This window comes from Balaenoptera musculus, chromosome 1 (assembly GCF_009873245.2).
Source record: "Balaenoptera musculus isolate JJ_BM4_2016_0621 chromosome 1, mBalMus1.pri.v3, whole genome shotgun sequence".
In the NCBI taxonomy this organism is placed as follows: Eukaryota; Metazoa; Chordata; class Mammalia; order Artiodactyla; family Balaenopteridae; genus Balaenoptera; species Balaenoptera musculus.
Genome location: NC_045785.1, coordinates 74,200,123 through 74,227,845, shown reverse-complemented (window position 1 = coordinate 74,227,845; position 27,723 = coordinate 74,200,123). Strand labels below are relative to the sequence as shown.

General features: G+C 40.5%; 1 protein-coding gene and 1 pseudogene across 12 annotated transcripts in view; one reads left to right on the top strand and one right to left on the bottom strand.

The window, feature by feature from the left end:
- Nucleotides 1–2,216: 2,216 nt before the first annotated feature.
- LOC118883741 lies at nucleotides 2,217–2,788 on the bottom strand (annotated as a pseudogene).
- Nucleotides 2,789–11,790: 9,002 nt separating this feature from the next.
- Nucleotides 11,791–27,723, top strand: part of LOC118905225 (SSX family member 2 interacting protein) — a 42,083-nt gene continuing 26,150 nt past the window's right edge. For 8 of the 12 annotated variants that reach the window (XM_036871839.1, XM_036871847.1, XM_036871823.1 and 5 more), the window contains exon 1: nucleotides 11,791–11,912. The gene's annotated coding sequence lies outside the window, so the exon portion shown is untranslated. Of the gene's footprint in view, nucleotides 11,913–12,008; nucleotides 12,150–18,784; nucleotides 18,831–20,801; nucleotides 20,971–27,723 lie in introns of those variants that run through there. The other 4 variants (XM_036871794.1, XM_036871830.1, XM_036871799.1 and 1 more) reach the window with 4 other exon arrangements.

Genomic DNA, 27,723 nt, shown 5'->3' with positions numbered 1-27,723 from the left:
GAAGGGCCCTCAAAGAGCCTGTCCTGCCCATCAGCCTCAAGGGCCCCGACTCCACCACAAGCTCTTGCTGTTCCCTTTGTCTCAGGGCTCCATCTCTTTTTCACTTGATTATCTTGCACTCATTCTTTTAAGCTATAATTCAAATCTTTGGAAGAATATACAAGAAATTGGTAGTCCTGATTGTTCTGAGAAGAAGACTGGGCCTGGTGAGGGGAGCATACAGGGAAACTTTTCAGAGCATGCCCTTTTATACATTTTGAATTTTATATTATATGGATGTATTGCCACATCTTTAAAAGTAATGAAAACTTAAAAAATTTTAAAGCATCAAATGGACCAAAAAGGAGATACATTTCAGTGTTTCATCCTCCATGAAGTCTTCACTAACTTGATGCTTCCATCCACTGAGGCATCATCATGCCTTCCACATTACTCTATTACAGCATTTATCAGTCTACGTTGTAATTATCTGTAAACAAGTTAACAGTCTTAATGTCCTCATAGCATGGAAGCACCTTGAGGGAAGGGACTTACTTTGTCTCATTCACCTTTGAATCTAGTACATGGCAGGTGCCCAGTAAAGGCTTGTTGAATTAATGAACGAAAAAAAATCTTCTGCACAGAAGGGAAACGAAAGGTAGGTAAGCAATTCCTCTTCTTTTACAGATGAAGAAAATGAGGCCCAGAGAGGTGATTTATTAAGGATTGGTAGCAGAATAAAATGAGAATCCAAGCTTTCTAGAGTCCAAGTTTGGCATTAGAATAAGTTATAAAACTTTCACGTTGAGACAGCAGATGTGATGTGGATTATACTTACTTATTTTGACCTGAGTTTCTGGATTTTCAAGAAATTTCTGATTTCCAGAAAGCTGCCCAGTTAACCTCCAAAGGATACTTTCACATATCAGATCATGGGTCCTAAATTTGGGTTTGGAAAACATGTATTCTAAGGACCTCATAGACTAGGCTTATATTGCAGAGAAATCACAGGAAAATCTTGTGGCACATTTGTTTATCTTAAAAGCTGTGTTTTGTTTTATTGTTTTCCTGAAACACACACAGTGCAGACATAGCTACACACAGTAGCTCTCTTTAGAGATGCTAGAATAGCACAGGGAAAAGTGCCTGTGTCAACTTAAAGTGATGTATTCAGTTCTCATTTGTTAGCATTTGCTGAATATCCAGGGCACATGGCAGTGACCAAGGGCATTTTATTTTACACAGCAGCCGTGTTTTTAATGTGTAAAGTGGTAGTGTTAACGATTACTTGAGCCAGATTTTAAGTACCCTGGGGAGGTCTTCTGTGGGCTTCAAGATCAGTGGTCTTCAAACTTTTTGCTCACATAACTCCCTGAAAGAATTCTGAAAAACTTGCATCCTTCCCGTATTTTTATGTTGCCACCTATAATTTTTCAACATAAGTTTGCAAAGAGTATCATTTTCAGAGTATTGCATGCAATTCATGATATTTTAAAATAAAGCTGTTAGCTCACTTTTTAAAAGTTACCCTAAGGAATCTAAATCCCACAGTACTTTTTTACCCAACATTATTAATTTTAAATATATGTGACCGAGCTCTTCTTTAACAGCCAGAAAAGTTACATTGTTCCTTCTTCTTCTTGAACTCATGTTTTCATTTCCATTTCATTTCCATATTTCCATTTCTCGCACAGAATGCTATCTTATTGCATATTTTCATGCTTGAAAAATTTGTATTGATCATTACATCATTCTTTTCAACTACATTCTTACCTAATTTTACTTTCCGGTAACTCTAAGGTCCTAGGAGTTATGTCTCTGTATGGAGTTATTACTAAAATTATTAGTAGTACACTATTGATCAAACAGTGGCTATATTACAAATTGACAACCATTTTTAAACATAAAAATAAGATTTTATTGAAAATGCATCTGTTAACAAAATGGAGGGGACTTTTTCTTTTCCAGTGGATTTGCGGATGAATATTATAGAGTGAGACTGAGTTCCACCCCAATTCTATTCATGCGTTTGACAAGCTTCTTATAAATGCTGAAGCATTTTGTTCACAAAATAAGTAGATGGGAATGTAAGGTTTTTGCTGTAGCCATGTTACTCAATTACTTTAACTCCTCTCAATTGTATGCCAAAAACCATGTGATGACCTCTCATTTAAACTATTTTTTCTTCCCATTGGTTGTCAAATGACCCTTTATTGAATTATGTTCCTTTGCAGTTCTTAACTAGCTGGGCATCCCACCGCACCACTGTTGTTGTCATTCATCTATGATGTCATGAGGATGACGGCAATCCACATCAGAGACCACAGACCTGGCAGTCCCCAGGATCTCTTTAATGGTCCCAGAGTATGCTCTGGCTAAAGACTGGTGTCTCATCTGCTGGGCAATGTTGACGATCTCATCAAAAGTGATGTTCCACTGTGCTTAATGTTTTTCTGCTTCTTTCTGTCTTTTGGTTGTTCCTTGAAGGCTTCGATGATCAGGACTGAGACACAAGGTACCACCTCAATCTGGGCCTGTGTGTTCTGAATGGTCAGTTTCACTGTAGTCCTCAGACCCTTCCAATCCCCAGTTGCCTTTGAAATGTTATCACCAACTGCTTTCGGAGACAGACCCAGGGGGCCAATCTTGGGGGCCAGGGCAGACGTGGCACAGACTTCCCCACTGGTGCACCTCAGGTATACAAATTTGATCTCCTTGGGCTCAAACTTAGGCAACATGGTGAGGTGGCTGGTGTCAGATAAACCCGGGTTTCAGAGGACCGAAGAAAATTGCACCTTGGCCTCCTTCAAGCCGAATCTGAATGAAAGCCATTTAAAAGATTTTTTAGTGCGCTAGCAGGTGACACTTTTGTTCCCCAGTCATCATAGTCATTCCCTTTCTCAACACTAACACAGACTTCTCATTTTCCATGTTTTGTGCACCTGGGGTGAATGCACCATGCTATGATGTGGAATTTGTGAGAAGAATGACTTTCTTTTTTTAAGTGGAAAAATGGCGATTGTAAAAAAGGGATGGAAAAGAGGCTGCAAGCATGTTCTCAGGCAGATAAGTTTTAGGAAAGTGTAGAAATGAAAGTTGAGAATGTGGAATTGATCCCCTTAAAACTATCCATGCTGTGTAGCACTACAGAGTCTTCATGTACATGGGCAGAATGTGGTTATCCCGGTTTGAAGATTTCTGTTCACTAATCGGCAGACATTTGAACAAAAATGATTGGAGAGCAAGAAAGATTAAGACAGTCCTAAATAGACTGGGAATGACCTGGTGGTTAAGAGACGAGCTCTGTAAACCCTAACTCTGCAATTTACTAGCTGGGTATTTTTGGGCAAAATAACCTCTGCCTTCTTAATTCCTAGTCTAGAAATAAAAGCAATAATGATACCTACCTCATAGGGTTGTTGTGAGGATTAAAATGAATTAATATGTAAAGCACTTAGAACACTGGTGGACAAATAATTATCACTCAATAAATCATTAACATTAATACTAGGAAATGATTACATATGACTAAAAATGTTATATATGGCTAACTCCTAAATAAGTTAACATTCCATATATACTTTGCTGTTAGCAAAGCTAACCCATTTAATTTGTAAATTAAATGAAAAATATAAGTACCCACAGCAAGTATGGGACAGAGCCAAGATCCTTGCCCAGAGCTTGCATGCTTAATGATCAAGCTATGCTGCCTCTTGAAAAAAAGAAGAAAAAAGAAAAAAGCAACAAAAATAAATGGAACAGAAGGTGTATGAGTTGTAGTTATTCTTTCTAGGTCAAAGGGTAGCCTCTGTTAGGCAAAATTTATAATATGCTTACTTTGGAGGGGCAAGAAAAATGTTTGATGTGTTCTTTCCTCATCTTCTATAATCACAGAAAGTGCCATTACTTCCATTTAAGACATTCCCTCCCCCTACACATACACTAATTACTAAATATATCAACCACTTTTGGTGCTTAGAGGTTCAGGGGTTTTGCCTTGCTACTGTCTGGGGCTTCAGGCAGATCATGTTCAACAGTCCTATCTTTGTTAAATGAAAATTAGAGGTTTTTTTCAATATTATTTTATTTCTCCAGTATTTCTAATTGTCCCCACCCCTACCCCATTCTAAATTTGAGTTTTATGTTTGATAGCATATACTATAAGTTGTGAAAAACACAACAAAGAGCTTGAAAACCCTCATTTGAATAACATCGACTTTAGGAACAGCTGCTAAGATAAAATAAATCCAAGAGAGCTCAGCAACCAGAACGCAATTTCTTTTCTTTTTAAAGGGACAGGCAGATTCACACACGATTGTTAAGTCTTAAGCAGTTACTTTAAATCAATACCGTATTTTAATTGATATCTAAGTTTTTCAACTCTGAATTTTTATGTGGGTGTTTTACCCAGTATATAGAGGATTGTATTCCACTATATTTCAAGTTGAACAATTATTTGATGACATCATTGATAGAGGTTTACAAAGCAGGACATAAAATCCACCAGAAATCAAGCCTTCAGATTTCTTCTTCCCTGAGAATGCAGAAAGAGAAACTTTGCCTAGTGAAATAGAAATAATGAAATCAAATGGAAATTTATTACTAAGATAAAATTGAATTGCCAGTTGCAGAATAAAAGGATAAGAACTGTTTTGTTGATTGCAACACCTCAGCCATCTCTATTGAGATTCATATTACAGAAAACTCTTCATTAAATAGTTACCCAAAAGTCTGGGTTTTAAATAAGGAAAGGTGAAACCCTTTTAAGAAAATCCAACATATTAAAATATAATCTTATAGAATGGACAAATAATGAGATTATTTGTTCTACGAAGGCATCATTCATCATGCAAATAGATTTATCGTAATTTTAAACATCTAGTTTCACTAGTACATTCAGATTATGACTTGATTTCTAAATGCATTATTTACACATGACTTTTGCTGGAATATACCTATAACATAAAGCAACTACTAGCCAGAAAACATAGTGCTGTGGTCTGAAATTTTCAAAAGAGCAAATCATTTTGTGCAAAGTCATATTTATCAATGTGTCTTAATTTTTCTGGCCTAGTTAAATTAGTAAAGAAAGAAAATATAATTTAGAAAAATGTTAATATCTAAGATACATATTTATAATTCAAAGCATAGACACAGTCCCGCATTTTCCCTGCTTCTCATTTAATTATTCCATTCAGTCCTCTGTAAATAACTCCTATACTTCATTTTCCCCCGACTTTTTTGCTCACTTGACTGTTTCCACATGTGGCACTTGAATATATTTGTGCCAATAAAATGAAATATCATACCATCAGGTCACTTCATGAAAATTCTTTTTTCAATGTATTATCAGGATGCTTTTGGCTGCAATTATCAAACAACCTAACTAGAAGTCACTTAGACCATGAAGCATTTATTGTTTACTAAACAGAATGCCCAGAGGAGGAAAGGTGGGTTTGGGAGTTCAGTGATGTCAACATGGACCCAGGTGGCCCAGCCAGTATTTCAGCCCAGGCAGTCAGACTCAAGTGTCAATGGATTATTCTGTGTTTCTGGGAAACTCTGAGTTCCTGTTGTGAGCAGGGGCTTAAAACCTCTCAATCTCTCACACAGTAATCATTCAATAAATATTCATTAAACTGTTAAGGAAATTTTCAAATAAGAGCAGGGAAACTAAGACTATGTGAAATAAAAGGGTGCTTTGGTGCAGAATTATATCACAACTCTTCAAGTTAATGCTGGATCTTTGTGCTCTGTGGTTTTTACATAGATTTCAGTATAACTAAAAAATATTTTGAGTCATTTATAGTCCCCCTACTTCCTTGGAGGGTCTTTTGCTGTCCGCTCAATGCTTGGGGTTTAAATTTGCAAGCTTAGAAGAGTAGACTGAGCCAAAATGTTCCGTGTGAGAAAGGTTTAGAGGCCACTGTAGTCCTCAAGGTAAGCTTTGTGCAGTGTTTCTGTGTGTGTGCGTGTGTGCATGTGTGTATGTTTTGCATGAACGTTCATTGCATTTCCTAAAGGAAGTATGCTTCTCCTTTGGAAATACAGGGTTTGAGAACTACTCTGGTTGGTACCTGATCACTTTTCTATGATAGCACCTTATTAACTGTTGGAGTGACTTATGCATAATCAAGTTTTATATGAAATATTTTTAAATTAATAAATCAATTTTGGGACAAATGGAGAGTTGGAAACCAAAGAGTTAGCTTGGTAAAAGTCATCAGGTTCAGAAAAAACAAAAACAAAAACCCCCAAAACAACCAACCAAACAAACAAAAAACACTTTCTAAAGAAATCGTAGAGCAAAACATTCAGCAGACCAGACAAAATCTAAAGCACTAAGAGCGAACCACCTAGAAGATGATCAAGCATTTTGGCCGCTGTTCTGTGTGTTTGTTTATGGTGGTGGGGCATGGGAGGTGGGGTAGGGCAGGGCAGCAGGGCGGGTAATGAGGAAGGATAGTTTTCTTTTCTGAAACTCTTCACCTGGGTGGAGGTGGGAGGAAGGGGGAACCACAGTGGTCTGCTTTTTCTGCAGACTCAGCCAACACGTTATAAATGGCACAGGACTGTTGTTTCAAGCTGAACCACTACTGGACCAAATCCAAAGGGACTGGCCAGAAATGAAATCATCTTTGGAAATGCAGCATGATGCAGAGATTCACTCAGATAGCTAGAGGAGCCAAGCCCAGCTAAGTGTAAGGCCACCTTTTAGACCCAGAAGCAGACCTAGTGGTCTGGTCTCTGCTTACTGCTAGGCTTGCAGAGTCAAGATTGCCCCAAGGCCCTACTCCAGTTCCCTCTCCTCCACTGAGTACTCCCTGACCACTCCAGCCCTCAGCGAGGACTCTAAAGTCTCACGGCCCTTGGAGTTTGTCCTATACCATTTTGTAGTTAATTACAAACAGGCTTAAATTGATCTTGTGAATAAAATGAGGCTACGGATATGAAAGTTCCTAGTACAGAATCCAGCAAGACTTTGTTTCTCCACCCTGCCACCCCTGGAAAGACAATCCTGGCCAGAACACAGAATTAATGAAAGTGAGGCCATTAAGAAGAGGTGACCCAGCCCCTCTTCTCATCTGTTAGAGCATAGAGGCCCTGAAAAGCAATGGTCTTCACTAGATCCAGAAATTGTTGCTGCTATTGAAATAATCCAGATGGTATAAATTACAGCAGAAAGCCTTTATAAGGTGGCCCATTATTATCCAGATTTGAATATACATGGTATTAGAAGCAGTGTGACCTGAATGTTTGCTGGGGTATTTGAAACACTGGTTTTTGAGGAACACATATGAGTAAATAGATTATTAACTTACTACATGTATTAAAATCAGAGCCTATTTATTTCAGCAAAATTAAAATATTTAAAAATTATAATAGTACATACTTATAAAAATTCATATGTCACTGAAGTTAATAAAATGTAAAGCAATCTTACTATTAACAGTATGGTTAGCAACCCTCGAGGGAAGGCATGAAGGGGCTGAGACTACAGAGGCAAACATGACCAACAAGGTCCCTGCCTTCATGGGGCTTACATTCTAGTGGGAGGAGACAGGCCATAAGCAAGCAAACAAGTAGACAAATAAACCAGACGTGGGAAGGTTGCTTTACACATGGAAGTGGGATCTGAATGACGAAAAAGAATCAGAGTCTTGAAACCTTCTTGGAAGAGCCTTGCAGCAGAGTGAATGGCAGGTTCAAAGGACCAGAGGAGAAAAAAGGGGGCCACTACGGCTGGCACTTTGCATAACCAAAGTAAGAGTTCTAAGAGGGGTATAGGGGCCAGATCATGCATGCATGACTGGGTAGGAAGTTCAATTTCATGCTAAATACAATGAGAGGCCATGAAAGATTCTTAATTGAAGATGGGGGGGGAGGGCAGCAGAGAGGATCTGATCTTCATTTTTGAAAAAAAGTAGGGGCAAGAATGGAAGCCTGCAGACAGGTTGGAAGAGATTCATTCACACATACACACAAACATGTAGAGTTTAAAATACATGTATACTTTTCCTTCAACTTGTTATTAGTGTGTATTTTTAGAATTCCTCTTTGAAATTATGTTCACAGTCATTTTACTGTCTTAGAAAATCAAACACATCTTGTTTTTTGACCTTTCCCTATCCACCCAAATGCAGTAACTTAGTTGGAAAACACAGGTTTTGGCATTTTAACATGACTCCAGAATGTGTTCATCAGATTTGGCTCTGAATAACTTTTGGATCATTCCAAAAATCAGATTTTTTATCAAAGAGAGAATTCTTTTCAAAAATTCAGTGTCTCCTAATGTGATACTTTTGAGCAGCATCATTGGAACATGTATATAGCCTGCCAAAGTGATTTATTTGAAATGAAAAACATCCATTTGAAGTTATATTCATTTATTCACAAATAATTATTGAGCACCAATCACTAAGTACCAGGCACTGTTTTAGGCACTGGGCATACATCAGTGAACAATCAGACAAAATCTCTGTCCCTGTTGGGCTTACATTCTAGTAAAGGGAAATGGACTAAACAAATAACAAATGAAAAAAAGTAAACTCTGTACTATGGTTGAAGATTACATAAGAGCAAGGTAAGAGATATTTAGGAAGCTGGAGGGGGTTCCAGTTTTAAATAATGTTGTTAGGTTGGGCCTCACAAGAGGGTGACTTTGGTTAGATTTGAAAGGGGAGAGATAAGTAATATAGATTTTAAGGGGAAGAACATTCAAACAGAGGGAATAGTGCAAAGGTCCTGAGGCAGGAAAGTGCCTGGCAAGAATGAAGAGCAGTGACTAATGGAGAGAGTTGTAGGACATGAGGTCAGATAGGTAAGGAGATGGAGGGCAGGTCATAAGAAACTTGTAGCCACGGAAAGAAATTTGGCTTTAACACTGGCTGAGGGGGACCAAAACAGAAAGTCGTTATGATATGAATTATATTTTTAAAGAATTACTCTGACCACTGTGATATAGACTACAGAGGAGCAAGGATGGAAGTTTTGATGTGTTTTGGAAAACAGCAACACTTAATAGTCACATCCCCTTAATTTTGGTAGAAGGGGGGGAAAGTAGGCACAGTTAAGTATTAAAAAACATTCTAGATTGTGTCTTTCCTCTTTATTTCCTTTACCATAGCAAAGTTCTATTAAGCCCAATTCCTTTACCTCTGGGCCAAAAAGCATCCTTAGACTATTTTCAGGCTGTAGCCAAATTCTTTATCTTGTCCTTTACATTAGTCAGGATCTTCTTGGCTGCAAGTAACCAAATACCTGACCCCAAATGGCTTAGGTGATAGGCCACTTGCTATCTCATATGTGAGCAGTCTGGAGGTATGCAGAGCCAGGGTAGGTTAACTTAGCCACTTAGTGACTTCTAGGTTCTGGGTTACCTTTCCTGTATTTTTCTTGCTCATTGTTGGGGGATGTGTCACCACAGCTCCAAACATGTCTTGCTTACTGGAGGATGGCCAAGGCAAGAAGTAAGGAAAAGACTTCTTAGGGGCTCTCAGGGATAAAACCCTTCCCCTGAAGTCCCCTTCCCCCCACTTCCCATTATGTACTCACCAGAATTAGGTCACATGCTTAGCTCCTAAACCAGTCATTGATAAAGGGGGACAAAGTATCAAGACCCATCTGGACCAGTGGCTCTCAAAGTATTAATTGGAGAAAGGGGCGGGGGGCACGGGGATTTTAGGAGGTGATCCCCAAGACCCTTTCAGGGAGTTTGCAAGGTCAAAACTATTGTTATAATACTAAAATGTTATTTGCCTTTTTTTCTCCCATTCTGAGTGTACAGTGGAGTTTTCCAAAGGCTACCTGAAATAGTGCAATAGATTAAATGCAGCAGATTTGAAGATCCAGTTGCCTTCCATTAAGCCAGACACTAAAGATATTTGCAAATTTTTAAAGTACTATGATTCTTTTTACTATGTTAGGGAGAAATATAGTTATTTTCCATAAAAATTTGCTATTTATGATAAGATGTAATTATTATTATTCTAAAATAAATATTTTTAAATTTCTCAGTTTTAATTTCTAGTATAGTAAATATCAATAGGTATAACCCACATAAACAAAAGGTCTTTGGGGCCCTCAAAAATTTTTAGGAGTAGAGCAAAAGATTCTAAAGCACTGGTTTAATCAGACAGCTCTGATTCATCCTTGCGGCTGGGGGCGGAGCCGAACTTCCCGGAGCTCACCTCTGCCTGACCCAAGCCTTCTTAAAATCCTGCACCGTGAGTGGTTAGGTCACAACAGGGAGTGCCAGGCGCTGCGTATCGAATCAACCGCTCTCAAAACTTCTAGCTAATCCGAGAGTGAGCTCTCGCTTTTTGACTGTGAGGAGGTTAAAACGGTCAAAATGAACCTGGAAGTGTTACTTCAAACTGTCACACTAAGTTGCTTCTTAAGATGGGAAGGGGTGTGGGATTTTGGGGGGTGGACAGTTGAAATTTCAAAACCCCTCTCGGGAGCAGGGGTAACCCCCTTTACTCCCATCAGTTGTCTGGGTTAGCGATTAACGTAATTATTGGTAATAACTGGCTTTCCTCCCTACCAGCCTGCGCTAATAGTGTCCTTACAATGAGGGCCCTAACTGGCGATTCGGCTGTCATTCACCTATGCTTAACAGCATCAATCCAGGCCTCCTGATCGCTTAGGCCAAAGGCAAACAGGAGGATTACCTTGGTTTCTGAAGTTGCCGCCATGGCATGTTCGTTTTCTCGCCTTGATCTTTCATTCAGGAATGGGGATATGTGTGTGTAAATTGGAAGGGGGCACTCCTCTCTCCCTTGCTCTTCAGCGTTAATATTTCTTGTCCTTCTCTCATACTATTTTGGTTTCAAAGTGCTCTCAGGAGCCTCCTTAAAATACCAAACCTGTTTTTCCTTTCTTGAGTGAATTTCTTGGCTTCACTTAAAAAAAAATCTATCCAAGTACATCTTGTGTTTATAACTCAACTCATATGCCTGCGATTTCTCCATCTGATCTCTTTCCTTTCTCTGGCCTCTCATCTTCCCTGGAGAATTTTAGGCTGCCGTGGAACAGGGGAGGAGCCTGCATGACCCCGGCTACGGGTGTAGCAGGCATACGTTTTCTTTGCGCATATTTTGATCAGTGAGTGTGGGACTTTTTTGCATAAACGTCTAGTTCACAAGTGCCTTTTCTTAGTCTTTCCGCTGTCTTCCGCCTAGGTCCATTTCTTGCCCTAATTTTACATGAACTTTCTCCTTGGCATTCTCGACTCCCGGCGCTTGAACCTCCCTTCCCCTAGGCCTGACCTAATTCTGGGTGCCGGCTGTTGTTTGGTTTATTTCCCCACTTTTGCAAGCGCACGTGGCTTTTCTGGGCGCTTCACCTTTGCTCCTAGGGTGGGTGTTGGGGTTCACCGGGGCTCGGAACACGTGCTTTAAAGCAGCCACGACCCCCTTCCCCCCGCCCCCAGCCCCACGAAGCTTTGGGCCCCGAGCTCCGCGGTCGTGAGGAGGGGGTGGGGAGCAGGGCCCGGCAGGGTGAATCACAGGGCGTAACAGGTGCCGCAGCCGCAGCTGCGCCAGCATCCCGCTCAGGCTCTAGGGATAAGGTTTTCTTTTTCTCCGGGTTTTTTTGGAGGTAGGGAGGAGATTCAGGGGCCCCCACCGGGCCAATGCAGGCCGCTGTTGTTCATCGCCTAGCAACTGGCGGAGCCAATGGGAGGAGGCTGGCCTGCGGCGCCAGTGGCGCGGGGGCGGGGTGGGAACCTTGCAAACCTGCAGAGCCCGGGAGGCTGCAGCGAGGCGAGAGGCGGAGCCCGGCCGGAGGCGGGGAAGGCGGGAGCTGGAGGTGGAGGCGGGGCCGCCGGCCCGGGCGCTGCGTGCCGCCGCGCCTGTGCGGGCCCTCGGGGCTGCGCGAGCAGGTTTAGGACGCTGAGCGGTGTGTCTCCGCCGCACCCGGGGGCCGTGACGGTGAGAGCCTCGGCCCGCGCCGGGGATTGTGACGCGCTTGCCCGGGGAGGGGCAACGGCGCCGGCGGGGCCTGGGGCCTGGGGCCTGGGGCAGGTGGGCGGGGGGCGGGCGGGGGGAGGGCGCGGAGGTGAGCACCGGCACCTGGCGCGGCGCCCCGCTTCTCTGCGGGAGGCTCGGCGCGGCCGTTGGGGTAGGCGAGCGGTGACCCCCGGCCGCGCCTGGAGAAGGAGGTGGAAGGTAGGTGCCAGCTCGGGGACCGCTCCCGCTGGCGGTCGCAGCGCTAAGCCCCAAATCCTATCGGGGATGGAGAGAGGGTGGCGCCTGGCGTGGGATGACGAGCGACGCGGGGACGTGGGGGAGGAGGGGATGGCCAGTTTGGGGCTGAGGTGTCCGTTTAGCAGAGGCTGCGGGACTCGCGGGGTTGGAGGATTGTTAGCTCGAGCCGCAGGGGACAGCCGTTAGAAGTAGTTGCTGGTGGCCCGTGGCCACTGCAGAGGAAGAGAACTCCGCCAGCGGTCTAGTTAAAAGACGAGATGAAGAATTTACATCATCTACAGGCAGGCATGTGTGAGAATATTTTGGTGTAGAATTTTGTGGTAAAGTACAGTAAACTGAATTGTGAGCTCCCTGCTCTTTCGAGCCTATGCTGATCGCCCAGTTATGCAAGTCACTTGGGCCCAGGAAATGGAATCTGCTAAATAATTTGTTCTCAGCACGTATACTGTGGGGATCTTTAAGTTATTACCCCATTTCAAGGTCCGTAGTTGTGATTGCCAAGTTACCATTACTTGCAACGGGGATAATAGTTTTTGTTGAATCTGAGACTATTGACATATCCCTTTTCTGGACCCCATAATGGGGCGGCGATTAGAAGAGGCACTCCTCCCAAGGGTGGTTCGGAGGTGTAAGAGGGACTGCCTGGAATTCGAAATTGCTGGGCTCCCCTAACAGTTCAGATTAGAGTCTAGATCTAGAGTTGGCTGTGATTGATGGGTGCCTTGGAATCAATCCTTCATGGCTCAGGAGGGATTGGTTTACTGTTTAAGTAGGAGAAAATTCTGGTAGCCTTGATCCTGAACTGAAAAGGTAGGTATGACTTGACACATTTAGGAGACTGACCAAAATTTGGAAAAATTAGAGATCTGGACAGAGAAAAAATAATGCCTTTAAAGTTTAGGTCAAGCTATGTCGAAATTTAGAAGTTTGAGGTAGATTTACGAATTTGGATTCAATCAGCAAAACTTAATCCATCAAATCTCCTGTCCTAGAGCTATCATAACCTACAGGTCTAGGGAGCTTAGATTATTCATTCAAATTAAACAAGTAAGAGCTAGTAACTAGTTTGACGCTCTCTTCTGCCTGCTGTCAGTGAAAGTTTCTCAAACAAAATGGTTCTGTGAAGAGAGGATGAGGGACTGATAGTTAAAATGAAGGCTCTTTTGGTGACTTGCTGGACCTCTTCAGCCAAGTCATTTTATATCCTTCCTTCCCCCATCTGTACAATGAAGATAATAAAGGCCCAGGATTAAGTAACATGGGTGAAGCAGCTTGAAGATAACTGTGAAGACTTAGTTATTCTGGGATGAAATGTGAAGATCTCCTCCCAACACATTGCGCCTTGTGACAGGACTTGTTAAAGCACATTGCGTTCCAAACATGCTGAGGCAGTGTATGAGAAAAAGAAAATGTTAACAGTTCAGATGATTTGCCTAAGGCCTCAAGGCTGACACATTATATTCTTGGGCTGTCTGGAAACCTGACATAGCTTCTCTTTGACCAAGCTAGCTGTGACTCAGGTTTTTTAAAAGTATATATTTGAGTGCCTTCAATTTGGTATGCACCTAGAGATAAAAAGATGCTGCCCCAGAATTGTGTCATTTTAATTCATTTCACACACTTAAATTGGAGCACTTCCAAAGCCTTTTAAGTGATGTTTTTTCATATCTTTTACCAATAGTTGTAAACATGCCTTATTGGTTCGACTGGGTCATAAAGAGGTTTTGGTAGTCCTTGGGTCTCTTTTGTGTGTTTGGTGATGGTGCTCATGATTAGCTGGTGATGAAGGTACAAGTTATCTTGAATTCACGAGTTTTGGGGATGAGACAGAATAGAAAAGTGCACCATTCATTATCAGTAGTGGAAAGCTACCTAAAATCTTTACTTTTGATAATGGATCAGTATTATATAGTTCCTGCAGATTTACTGAATTATGCTTCAATGATTTACTCTTTTAACAAACATTTATTAAACACTTACTGAGCCTCTACTTGCCAGATCTGAGAATGAAAAAGATCAGTGTTGCCTTGTGGAGTTTGTTTTTAGGAAATTTACAGTATAGTAAGGGAGAGAGCGAAAATGAAAATTGCAAATATGAGAAGGCTTTAAAAAAGAATTTCAGGACTTCCCTGGTGGCGCAGTGGTTAAGAATCCGCATGCCAATGCAGGGGACACGGGTTTGAGCCCTGGTCCGGGAGGATCCTACATGCCGCGGAGCAACTAAGCCCATGCGCCACAACTACTGAGCCCGTGTGCCACAGCTACTGAAGCCTGTGCGCCTAGAGCCCGTGCTCCGCAACAAGAGAGGCCATCGCAATAAGAAGCCCGCGCACCGCAACGAAGAGTAGCCGCTGCTCACTGCAACTAGAGAAAACCCACGCGCAGCAATGAAGACCTGACACAGCCAAAATAAATAAATAAATTTAGTTTTTAAAAAAGTAATGATTAAAAAAAAGAATTTCAGTTGTCTTGATGGAGGAGGAGACGTTCACCCGGTGAACACATATGTTGCAATGGACCATTGAAGAAGTATAGGTGGTTTGGTAGTTGGAACCAGGGAGAGTGGGTTAGGGTTAAGGTTGGAGAACAGGGCTATGACCTTTGACTAGTAGGTGATAGGAATCTTTAAAAGGTTTTATCTAGGGGAATTATATTTGATTTTTACTTCAGAAGGGTATTTCCACCAAAATCAGTAAATTGCGTGGTCCATAGACAATCCAAGTAATATCTGAGGCAGAACAGTCCTACACAGCGATTAAAGACTTTAAGAATATATGGAAGCCCCCAGAAACTTCAGAAAAGTAAAAATGATTATTCATACAACCAACCTTTACTGAGAATCTTTCTTTTTTTAATTGTGGTATAATTGACATGTAACGGTGTATTAGTTTCAGGTGTACAACATAATTTGATATTTGTGTATACTGAGAAATGGTTACTGCAGTAAGTCTAGTATCTTCTACTTTTAAGATTGAGGGTATAGAGATACAAAGACAAATAAGATACACTCCCATTTTCAAGTAACTTGCAGTTCAGTAGGAGAAATGACACAGTTGTAATGCAGTGCTGAATCTGAGTGTCATAAGAGGCATAAAAATGTCAGGTCTTAGCAATGTAGGATTCTGAGATGAGAGAAGACACAAATTCTTTCAAATTGAAAATAAGTTCTTGAATAGATATTAAACTTTGGCCGGTTAAACAGTCAGTACAGTCTTAACTATAACATTTACAGTTCTCATCTCTTAACCCTCACTTCACACATTGTTCACCCTCCCTCTTACTCTTTTGTGTGAAATTTTGGGCTTGACTACCATACTGCTAGCTATGAGACCTCAGCAAGTACCGTATCTTCTCTGTGCCTTAGTTGTCTCATTTGTAAATTAGGAATAGTAATACCTACTTCATAGGTTTGCAAGGATTAAATAAGAAAACATGTTAATATCCAGAACGGTGCGTGGAAAAACACTTTATATCTTTTGAGCACTTAATATTCCTATTTGACATAAAAATGCTGTAATTGAATAAGAACTAACTTAAAGACAGGATTTTCTTTTTTTTTTTTTTAAGAGTCACTCATGGATCTATCCCTGAGTGTCAGGTAAAGCCTCTACATTCAGAGAAGCTAAATATATTCTGTTAAACTCAGCTTCTCGAACAAGTGACCTTTGTTTATTATCTCCTTTTCTTATTTGCTGATCACGTTTCTGAAATCCGATTTCCATTTTTACCCCTCAGCTTTGTCATAAAGTCACTAATTACCAAATCCAATGTAATATTCTATTTAGCTCTTGCCCTTTTTATGGCATTTGTTGCTGTTCATCACTTCCTCCTCTTTAAAACTATTTTCCTTGGCTTTCCTCAAACTCCCCCCACCCCTGGATTTTTATCTCCTACATCTAGGTCACCTGCACTCACCTGTTACATGTTGATGTTCTTTAGGGTTCTTTCTGCTGCCCCTTTTTTTCTGTATAGATTCAGCTATCACATGTATGCTGATGACTCCTAAATCTGCCCTGATGTCTTGATCTCCAGACCCTAGAGTTTATCTCCATTTGAATGTCTCATAAGGGCATATATAAGCCCAGTGAGTTCTACATGGAAGTTTATATCTCCACTCACTTAACCAAACCCACTGGTAGCCTTAGTCCTCTGTTCTCTTTACCTGTGTGACACTGTTATCTGTCTAGTACCAAAGACAGATTTTTACATGAGAGAGTAAATGCCTCCCTTTTGTATATTTGTCACCATGTTTGTCAGGCCAACTTCTGAAGTATTTCATATCTGTCCTTCATTGTCCTCATTGTCACTGGCTAAGTTAGCCAGCCAACCCCTGACCATTAATTGCTCTGTGCCATAATATTTTTGTGCCAGACCTGCTGAAAATGGGACCTATTTTGGAAACATAATGTGGGAGGAGATTTCTAGAATAATATTGTTCTAAAAGAATTGAGTTTAATGAGTGGCTAGTAGATATTTGTAACCCGCCATTGCATATACACTCGGCCCTCCATATCCACGGATTCAACCAACCGTGGATTGAATTCAGTCAATTGAATTGAACCCAGATTGGTTGAATCCTTGGCTGTGAAACCTGTGGATAAGGAGGGCTGACTGTATTCATTGTACTGTACTGTCATTTTATATAAGGGACTTGAGCCTCCTCAGATTTTGGTATTCACCGGGGCTCCCGGAACCAATCCGTTTTGGAAACTGAGGGATGACTGTACTTTTTACCTGAGAGTTAGTATTGTTTAGGTTATAAAGTAGTTTAGGTTATAAAGGACACAGTCTTGAGTTTGTCAGTCTTTTGCCAGTTGATTTTAATCTGGTTGTTTGTGCTTCCTATCTAAAAGATGGCACCTTCAGCATGATTCTTTCTACAGGTGCCCTCGGAGAAATAGTGGGCTTGGTTCCAGACCACCACAGTTTTATGAATATTGCAATGAAGTGAGTCACATGAATTTTTTGGTTTCCCAGTGCATATAAAAGTTATGTTTACACTATATTATAGTCTGTTAAGTATGCAGTAGCATTATGGCTAAAAAACAATGTATATACCTTAATTAAAAAATAGTTTATTGGCTTCCCTGGTGGTGCAGCAGTTGAGAATCCGCCTGCCAGTGCAGGGGACACGGGTTCGAGCCCTGGTCTGGGAAGATCCCACATGCCGCGGAGCAACTGGGCCCGTGAGCCACAACGACTGAGCCTGCGCGTCTGGAGCCTGTGCTCCGCAACAAGAGGGGCTGCGATAGTGAGAGGCCTGCGCACCGCGATGAGGAGTGGCCCCCGCTCGCCACAACTAGAGAAAGCCCTCGCACAGAAACGAAGACCCAACACAGCCAAAAATAAATATAAATTAATTAAAAAAAAAAAGTTTATTGCTAAAAAATGCTAACTATTATCTGAGTCTTCGGTGAATTCTTAACTTTTTGCAGTAGTAACATCAAGGATCACTGACTGCAGTTCACCATAACAAATACAATAATAATGAAAAAGTTTGACATGTTGTAGGAATTACCAGAATGTGGACAGAGACATGAAGTGAGCAAATACTGTTGTGAAAAATGGTGCAGATAGACTTTTTTGTTGCAGAGTTGCCACAAACCTTCAATTTGTAAACACAATATCTGCAAAGCACAGTAAAGCAAAGTACAGTAAAATGTGGTATGCTTGTATTCTGTATCCAAGTTTTAGAAATCTCCTCCTATGTAGGATCTAGCATGTAAAAGCAAGAAGACATTTTAGAAATCATCAATAAATACAGTCTGTCATCAGCTATGTTATTTTATAATGAGGAGATGGGCTCAGAGAATTTATATCATTTGCTCCAGGCACTTTAAAAATTTTTATTTATTTATTTACTTATTTATTTATTTCTGGCTGCGTCGGGTCTTCATTGCTGCACGTGGGCTTTCTCTAGTTTCTCTAGTTGCGGCAAGCGGGGGCTACTCTTTATTGTGGTGAGCGGGCTTCTAATTGTGGTGGCTTCTCTTGTTGCGGAGCTCAAGCTCTAGGCACGCGGGCTTCAGTAGTTGTGGCATGTGGGCTCAGTAGTTGTGGCTCGCAGGGTCAGTAGTTGTGGCTTGGGGGCTCTAGAGCACAGGCTCAGCAGTTGTGGCACGCGGGCTTAGTTGCTCTGCGGCACGTGGGATCTTCCTGGACCAGGGATCAACCCGTGTCCCCTGCATTGGCAGGCGGATTCTTAACCACTGTGCCACCAGGGAAGTCCCTCCAGGCACGTTTTGAGTATCAAGAGGAAGCCAGGGCTTGTTAGGCCCAAATACAGACATACCTCTTTTTATTATGCTTTACTTTATTCTGTTTTTTATAAATAGAAGGTTTTGGGCAACCCTGTGTTGTCAGATGATGGTTAACATTTTTTAGCAGTGAAGTATTTTTTAAGTAAGGCATGTACATTGTTTTTTCAGACATAATGTTATTGTACATGTAATAAACTACAGTGTAATGTAAACATAACTTTTATATGCAGTGGGAAACCAAAAAATTTGTGTGACTTGCTCTATTGCGGTGATCTGGAACCAAACCACAGTATCTCCAAGATATGGCTGTAACTAATCTTTATTCTTACCTTGCAGGTAAAACAGCTGGGTTTTCCTTTCTATCTTCCAGGTTTGCAACTGGGTAAGGTATCTAACCTCCCTGAGCTTCATATTTTTCCATCAATAAAGTAGTGTTATATCTACTCCTTCCTAGGGCTGTTGTAAGGGTGAGTGACGTGGCTGGTGAATACATCTGGCAGGTAGTAAAGGCTCAGAGCAGCAGTTCTTCTCTCCTACCAGCTTCACATAATTAGCTAGAACAGAAGTTCTTAATTCCCTATCCTTGATCCTTGGCAAGTCTGTGGATGGCTTCACAGATCCTCTGAAACTGTGGCCAAAACTGCCTGTTTTTGTACTTTTAAGTGGGTGGCTCAGAGGCTTTGAATTCTGTGACCCAAAACAACTTAACCTCTGGGTCGGCTGTAGTCAGGCCTAGAATCCCAGGGCTCTTGATGCCTCACAGCCAGACTGGGTAGAATTTAGAATTGCTTGAAATATTTAAGGAACTGTGTGTGTGTGTGTGTGTGTGATTTCTTGGTCCCACCCCAAGTTTCTGAATCTGTAGGTCTGAAATGGGACTTGAAAATTTGCATTTTCAACAAGTTCTCAGGTGCTATTGTTGAGGCCTATAACCAGTGATTGAATTTGGGCTAAATCATTGAAAAAACTGTTAACAGATACATGATTACATTGTCACAGAACAGATTCATGAATTATGTTTAGTTTCTTTGTTATTTCCATTGCCTTTAGTAAATGTCATTACCTTTTACCTAATTTTGAGAATGAAATACCAATAAATGACAGTTGTTTTTTAAATTTTATTTGGACGTCTTAGCTGACTGTCAACTTTACAAAGTTAGATTAATGTCCTTTTTTGTTTTTTTTTCTTAATCTTCTTTTAAGAATGATTGCTGCTGTTCCTACCTCTGCCCTGGAAGAATTTGAAGTTGGTATACTGTCTCTAAATTATCATGCTCTTGATTCATACATCTAATTGCCTTCCTGCTTCTCTAAGCTGGCATCACTCAAGACTCATTTGAAAGCCTTTCTAAGTCACAGCATGGCTAAAGTGTTGATTCTTGTCTGTCATAATATTACAGTAGAATACCTCACACCAATACATCATTGAACTTAGTTGACATTCATTCAGCAAACTTTATTGGGTTCCATACTGACAGTGGGTCAGTTATGATACCTCACACCAAAGCAGGGTACAAACAATATGCTGACAGGCTTGCTGACCAGGAATGCAGCTTAGGTGGTGGGAGAGAAGTTTCATTACAGTTAGATCTGTACTACAGAGTTAATGCAAAGTGTTCTGGAAGCACAAAGAGAAGGGATGGCAGTTTGGGGAAAGCCTGGCAATTTGGGCTGTATATATTGACTAGATTTTTCAAAAAATTGTTTGAATTTCTGTAACATTTAATATTTTGTCTGCTTTAATACAGTTCACATTCCAGTTACTCAATTGGAATAATACTATTGGATTATACTTTAGTCTCAAGGTGAGGTGGTAGAGAAGCAAGAACCTGTGTGTGTGTTGGGTTTGAAAAAGCAGCTTACGTATTGTGTATTCCTTCCTCTCCTACAGTAAAGATAGTAGGGTGTGTAGTTAAATGTGCTGGACTCTTATGGTTTGATTCTTGACTTTGTCATATTCTAGCTATGTGACCTTGGGCAAGAAAGCTCTCTGGACCTCAGTTTCGTCTTCTGTAGTGCGGGGAAATGATTATTTGAGTTATTGTGATATTGAATCAGTTAATACATGTAAAATGCTTTAAATTTACTTGTTTCAAGTAAATCTTTTATGCTTAATAATTCTTAAAATTAGGTAGACTCTCACTTGATAAACGTGGTTGTGAAGACAGTGTGTGTACATTCTGCTATAAAAATGTGAAGAAAATTTTAATATAAATAGCTGTATTCAATTCTCATATTAGGTCCCATGAGAAATGTAAAAATCGTAGTTAATAGAACTGAAGATTCTGTAAAGATCATGTAGCTCGACCTCCTGATTTTACAGATGTGGAAACTGAAAACCAAAGAAATCAGGGCCTGCTCAAGGTTGCTCAGCGTATGATGGAAGTGGCTGTGGGAACCGTGGTCCCTGGCTCTTGTCTGGGGCTCTTTCAGAGCCTTGTGCAGCTTCCCTGAGGTGGCAGTGCCCTGAAAAAATGAGTTTAATTGGAGAGCCAAGACCAGAACAGATGAAAACATGAGCAGTAAGAAGTCACTGTGTAATGAAATGCCGGACGGGGTGGCGTAGGCTCTAAGAACATACTGTCTCACTTCACCAGCTGCTCTCTTGAAGCAGAGAAACACACTTTAGTAGTTGCCTGAGTCACAGAAGGTTGCTAGATTGAGAGCATTCTTTTTTGAAAAGAGTCTTAATAGTTACAAGTCAAAGTCAGCCTCCCTCTTCTTTCTTCCCACTGCGTTTAGATTGTAACTGAGCTGGAGGAAGAGTCCACCTTTGCCAGGCCAGCCAGTACTCTGTGTCTTCACTCTTCGCATCAGTGGGGGGGAAGCCTCCCTGATGGGCTGGCTCCCCACAGACATGCTCTGGCATGGCCGGGGTCAGTGTGAAGGCTGCAGCACCCTTGCCCACTTGTATGTGTGAACACGGGGGGGGCGGGCTAGGTGCTAGAAGTGTAATTGATCGATGGGGGGTGCATTTATTATTTGTCTACGCTGATATTTCCACTAAAGGGCAGGGTGCTACTGTCTGGGATGGGGGTGGGAGTGCATTCATACCCGTTGTCTTAGTAACTGTGCCTGAATCCACTGCCTCTCAAAGTTTTACAAAATAATAAATGCCCTAGAACATTCCAGCGGTATAAAGGCGTGCTGTAGAAGAAGTGAAAACCCTGGCCCACCTCTCACTACACTGAACCGTCCCATTCCCCAGGAATGTCCTTGGGAACAGTTTGTAACCTTTCCACACCTTTCTCCTAAACTTATTTAGATAGTTTGATTTAGCAAAAAGTGGTGATCAAACTATTCTTGTTTTTCATAACTTTTTTTTTTCATGCTATACATGCAGGTCTACTTCACTGAGATTGTATCCCTCAGCCCAAAGGGAAACACATGAAATATTTTGCCGCAATTTGTGTCTTCACACTATTTTGTGCAGTCTTTGCCCAGTTGGGAGATACGATCTCATGACTGGTGGTAGGAGATACTGTTCCTGGGCCTCTCGTCCATGAAGCAGCAACACATGATAGTTAAGAGAATGGACTCTGGAGTGTGGGGTGGGGAACATCCCCTGGCTCTGCCACTTGCCAGCTGCGTGACCTTGGGCAAATTACCTAACCTTTCTGTGCCTCAGTTCCCTTATCTCTGAAAAGGAAATAATGTGATAACACGTAGGGTTGTTGTGAAGGTTGCCTTCATGAAGTATGTAAAGCATTTAGAGCAGCACCTGGCACGTGTTTGTTAGATCAGCCCCCTAGGTATTCTGTACTTAGTTTTTCACCCCTTACCCCATTAAATACCCATAACCACCCTACAGAGTAGATAGCATCACCCTGTTTTCCAGGTGAGGAAACCAGCTCGGAGAGGATACGACCAGCTCAATCAGGATATGACCTGTCTGACCCAGGCCTGGGAGGCTTACGTGGTTTGCACTGTGCTCCCCGACTGTAAATCCTCCTCAGAGCCACAAACTCAGCAAGGGGGCAGATGATTAAAGGGATACCAGATTTTCAGTTTCAGCCATTCAGATATATATTAAAATTTAATTTATGAAAAAGAATTTATTTCTGTGGAAAAAAATCTATACTATTTTGCCACGCAGATGAAATCATTTAGATTTTAAATTTGTAAAAAGTAGGTTCTAAGAGGTTGAATTTAGTATTTATCTGTACTGATATGCATAGACGAATGGTTTTGTATTAGATGGCAGAGGTGTTTGTAGTGGAATTGAAAACTATAGTCTCCTTTGGAACAAAATTATAGTAGAAGGTGGTAATTTTTTAAGTAATCATAATGTATTTGGTTTTTGAGAATAATAACATCTATTAAAGTATGCAGATAACTAAATTCTTAAGTTTTATGACTGAATTTGTAAGGACTAATGTTTAAAGACTTAGTTTTAACAATTTTATTTTCTTAACCCAACAGTTGGGTAACTCTAACTTTGTGAGATTTTAGCAAAGACTTTAGTCGGTTATTTGTGAAAAATCCTGTGTAATATTTAGAAGTCCAGATGGTATCATGTTACTACCTTCCTGTATAATGAAAAAACTATTATTTTCTGATACTTGATTGAAGTTTGTTTTAGAATTCTGGTTAGGTAGGCAATTGTGCCTTCTCAAGTTTGAACTTCAAGCGAACTTGAAAAGAACGCTTAAAATAGTGTACTGTATGAAGGAAATCTTGTAATCAATACATCACTTAGTTTCTGCCAAGCTCTCTTTCCGTGGGTAGAAGTATTAGGAGAGATTTGGGGGATGATGAAGAGTAGTACTTTTCTCTAAAGGACTCACATCTTGTGCATCTCTTCCATTGCTGTTTCAGTTATCCACTTTTGCTTGCTGGAATGAATATGCTAATTTATCATCAGTTATTTACTTGGGTATTTGTTGATTATTCTGTCTATTAAGATGGGTGACGGGTATAGAAATGGAGAATGTGACTAAAGAGTCTAACTAGGAAAGATGAAATAAACTAGGAGGACCTAGAGAATAGAGTTTAATGGCCTGTGTGGAGGGGATGATGGTGGGTGAGCTGTGCTTTGAAGAAGAGTTAGTTTAGGGGCAGGTGAAAGAAGAAAGCACATGTGGAGCACAGGCTGGAGTGAGTGTGCCGTATGTGGGACTCAGTTCATTTTATAAACATCTGCTGAGCACCTGCTGTGTTTCAGGAACTGTTGAACACAAAGATGAATACGTTCCCCACCCTGTCGAAGTTCATAAACTAGTTTGGGAGACATCCAGCTATAATAATATGGAGTGATTTGTTGTAATACTACATGACATCATTGTCATATACCTGATGAGTTGCATGGTATCACTTTAGTTATGTTTCAGCAAGAAACATGTAATTATGGAAGGGACTCAGATTGTAATATATATATGTATATATATATAAAAACTTATGTTATCTATTGCTGCATAACAAATTACTCCAGAGTTTAGCAGCTTAAAACAACTGGCCTTTATCTCCCAATTTCTGTCCATTGGGAATCTGGGTGCCACTTAGCTGGGTGCCTGTGGCTCAGGGTCTCTCACTAGGCTGCCTGTAGGTGTTGACCAAGACTGCAGGCATCTCAAGGCTTGACTGGGGAGGATCTACTTCCAGACTCACTCACCTGGCTCCTGGCCGGCCTCAGGTCCTCACTGGCTGTTGGCTGGAGACATTGGTTCCTTGCCACATCAGCCTTTCATGGGGCTGCTCACAACATGACAGCTCTGACAGCTTGCTTTCCCTGGAAAGAGGGATCTAAGATACAGCGAGTGAGAAATGACCCCAAATGCAAGGCATGCCCTTTTTATAACCTAATTTGGAAGTGAAATCCAGTCCCTTCTGCTTTATTCTGTTTGTTAGAAGCTAGTCACGAAATGCAGCCCACACTCAAGGAGCAGAATAACCTAAAGGTGTGTACAGGAATAACTGGGGGCCATCCTAAAGGCTGCCTGCCCCAAAATTCTATAAGCGGTTAATATATATTGAGCAACACTGAGTCTTTGGGGTAGAAGGAAGAAGAAGAACCAGGCAAGGAACTTTTCTGTTGGAAAAAAAATATGTAATTAACCTGAGTCACAAATGTTCTTGCTAAAGATCCGTAAACTTAGTTTTGATGTTGTCTTAATATTTATTCTAGGAATAAATGGTAAAGTGAGTGAATTCCACCCTCATTAAACTTTCTGTGGAAGTGATCTCATTTCTGGGAGTTGTTTTTATGCCTTTTTAAAGCAAAGTATTCATAAATGAGAAAAAAGCTATTGTTTGTGGCATAGCAGAGAAGTTTACAAGTGTACCTCAATTTAAGTAGTAGGTAAGGTCCTTTAAGAATTGTGTGTTCTGAGTGGAATCATTTAGAATGAATTATAGGAACTCAGTCTTTTAAAGAACCCTGATGGAAATCTTTTATTATATTCTACTTTTAATATAGATAGATTAATTGATTGTGTGTACGGTGTTGAAAGGTTGAATGGTAGAGAGAAAAGAAGCACGGTTTTGAAGACTGAGATTTGTGTCCAGGCTTCACAACCAATTAGAAGTGTGACCTCAGGCAATCCTGTTGACTTCCCTGAGCTCAAGTTTCCTGTCTGTAATATAGATAAATACATATGAAAGAAAATACTTTGACATGAAGAGTGATAGATTTTTTTTTTTGAAACCTACTAAAATCTTCATTTTCTTTCAGAAACAGTATAATTATGTTCAAATGTCACACTGCTTCCCAATTTTCTGTCAGGATCCTAACCTAGAAAATGCTACTCGGTAATTCTTAAGTTCAGCATAATCATTTTACTCAGAAAAGACGAGAGTACCCTTGCTTATTTTACACTCAAGTATGTGACGTTGTACTTGGGGCCTATAGCAACATAGAGGCATGCCAAAGTAGTTCTTCAGAAATAGTAAGATAACATTTTTACTGAAGTAATTGCAATTTTACTGAAATTAGTACGATTTTCTGTTATGAAGATTTACTGGAATGTACTTGAGAGAAATACTTGGAACAGGGAAGTGTATTATATGCTTATATACATGTTATCCACTAGGAGGGAACAAAACTATGTCTTTCTGATGTGTCGAATAGGAGATAAAATTCTTACTTATGGATTACTTTGTAGATTTTTTTCCTTTAATTTATTTCAAGATTGTTCGCCTTCAATCTTGGAGGAATGAAATGACTTTTACAAGTTGTTTAAATTCTTTAATCTTCAGGTTTTGCTCATAAAGTTCACTCATGATTTTGGGAATTTGGGCAGCTACTCTGATTAATGGTATATAGAGAGAACTGGGGGTTACAGATTACTTGAACCAAAGCACAATTAACTGTTAACTGTTTTCCTTTCTTCTGTGATGAACCTATAGTAACAGTGCTAGCATAACCAACCTTGTTTTTTACATGACTTGTGGATAATCATGTCCACTATATAATGGTTTGCTATGACATGATTAATATGTAATAATAATAATTTTTATATAAAATATGGAACTTAATTCTGTGTTCCAGCACCAAGCTTTAATGGAGTCCTCCATGGCTGCTTTTAAAGCTTTCAAGTTGAAAGGGACTTGTGATGGTATTAGATTTATGCAAAGCAGAGATACCTCTGTTATCTTTCTTATTTTGCTTTTGAAATTAATATTGACTTATTTTAATATAACTTAATAATAGTTTGTAACCTTCATCAATGAAATTTTAGCTATGATTGAGCTAGAATAGAATACTTTGCTTAAATTAGTCTCTTGGTTTTGGGATGCATATTGATGAGCCTTAAGTCTCTGTTCTTGGAAAGACTGGTTGGGTAACTTTTCTTTTATCACAAGCCTCATTGTGTGTAATTTGGTGCCTCACTGAACAGAAGAGGATACATAGAAACTTTTTAAATGGTGTGAAATCATATACTCTTCCTAAGTTTTGTTTCATAGCACTTCAGAATGGAGTTTTGGTTTTCACTTTGAACATTTAACTAGACCTGAATATTTTGCAAGGTTTTTTTGTTTTTGTTTTTTACAGGACAGGGAACAACTTACTGGTGAAACCTGTAGACACTGGAGAACTAAATTCACAAAGAGTAACTGACTTAAATTACAGTTTTAAAGTATGAATATGTAGTAGACACATATTGGTGTTTAATAATCTTTCTGTATGAGGAGAAAAGGCACTTAGGCACACTGTTGTATTTTCTAGTGATGTCTGTCTCAGGTCTTCTAAGGATTTATGTTCAACCCTTATTAAGAGCAACGGTGCATTTTGTTACAGGTTTTAGAATCCTGTCATTTATACCAAACAGTCAGATCTGTGTCTAGGTGATGACAATAACAACTGATATTAATTACATGTGTCCCATATGCCAGGCAGCATGCTAAATACTTCACGTGCATTATCTCCCTTAATCCTTAGGGGATAATGGCAATTTACCAGTGAGGAAACTAGGGCTTAGAGAGGTTAGGTAACTTACCCAAAGCAGAGCCGGGTTAGAATAGTTGGATTTATTGTCCCTTGGGTCCTGTTTTGCTTATAGCTAATATCTCTGAAAACCAAAAGTAAGATCATTTGTCTTTCTGGATGCAGATTCAACCTTCATCCTGCTCTTCCTGTTGCTGAAGGTACCCATTTAAGGTCACTGGAAAGTGCCAAAGGGTTCAAGGTGCTCTTCTCAAGGCACATGAGTAGCAAAGTAGCAAAAGATCAGTGCCAAACTAGATAACCTTCTGTGTGTATGTGTGTGTGACATCATAATGTATTATATGACACATACAATCATTTGCACGAGTATGTATTTTATGTTGCTATGTAATCTAGGAACTATTTGTCATCTCTCTTTTGCTCTTTTGTCCTTGTTTCAATCCATCTGCAAGTCCTGAAGATTCTATCTCCAGGACACATCCCTAATTTATCCACGTGTCTCTGCTTCCACTGTCGGAGACGTAGTGCAACACTGGTCTTCTTGCCCGAACTGTTGCAGTAGCCTGATTTCTTCAGTGCCCACTATTGCCCACCTGTAATCTCACAGGGTAGATAGAGTGGCCATAATCTTTTTTAAAGCCTAAAAAGAGATCCCGTTGCTTTCCTGCCTAAACTGCTTTAAGAGCTTTTCATTGCAATTTAGAGAAAATCCAGCTTTATACATCTATTCTTGCTTACTGTGCTTCAGGCGTACTGGCCACTTGTATATTTTTAATATGTACCAAGTTCTTTCCATTTTGGGTTTTTGTACATGCTGTTTCCTCCACCTGGACTCCTCTGGTCATTGACCATCTTGTAGTTGATTCCGTATCATTTAGGTCTCAGTTCAGAT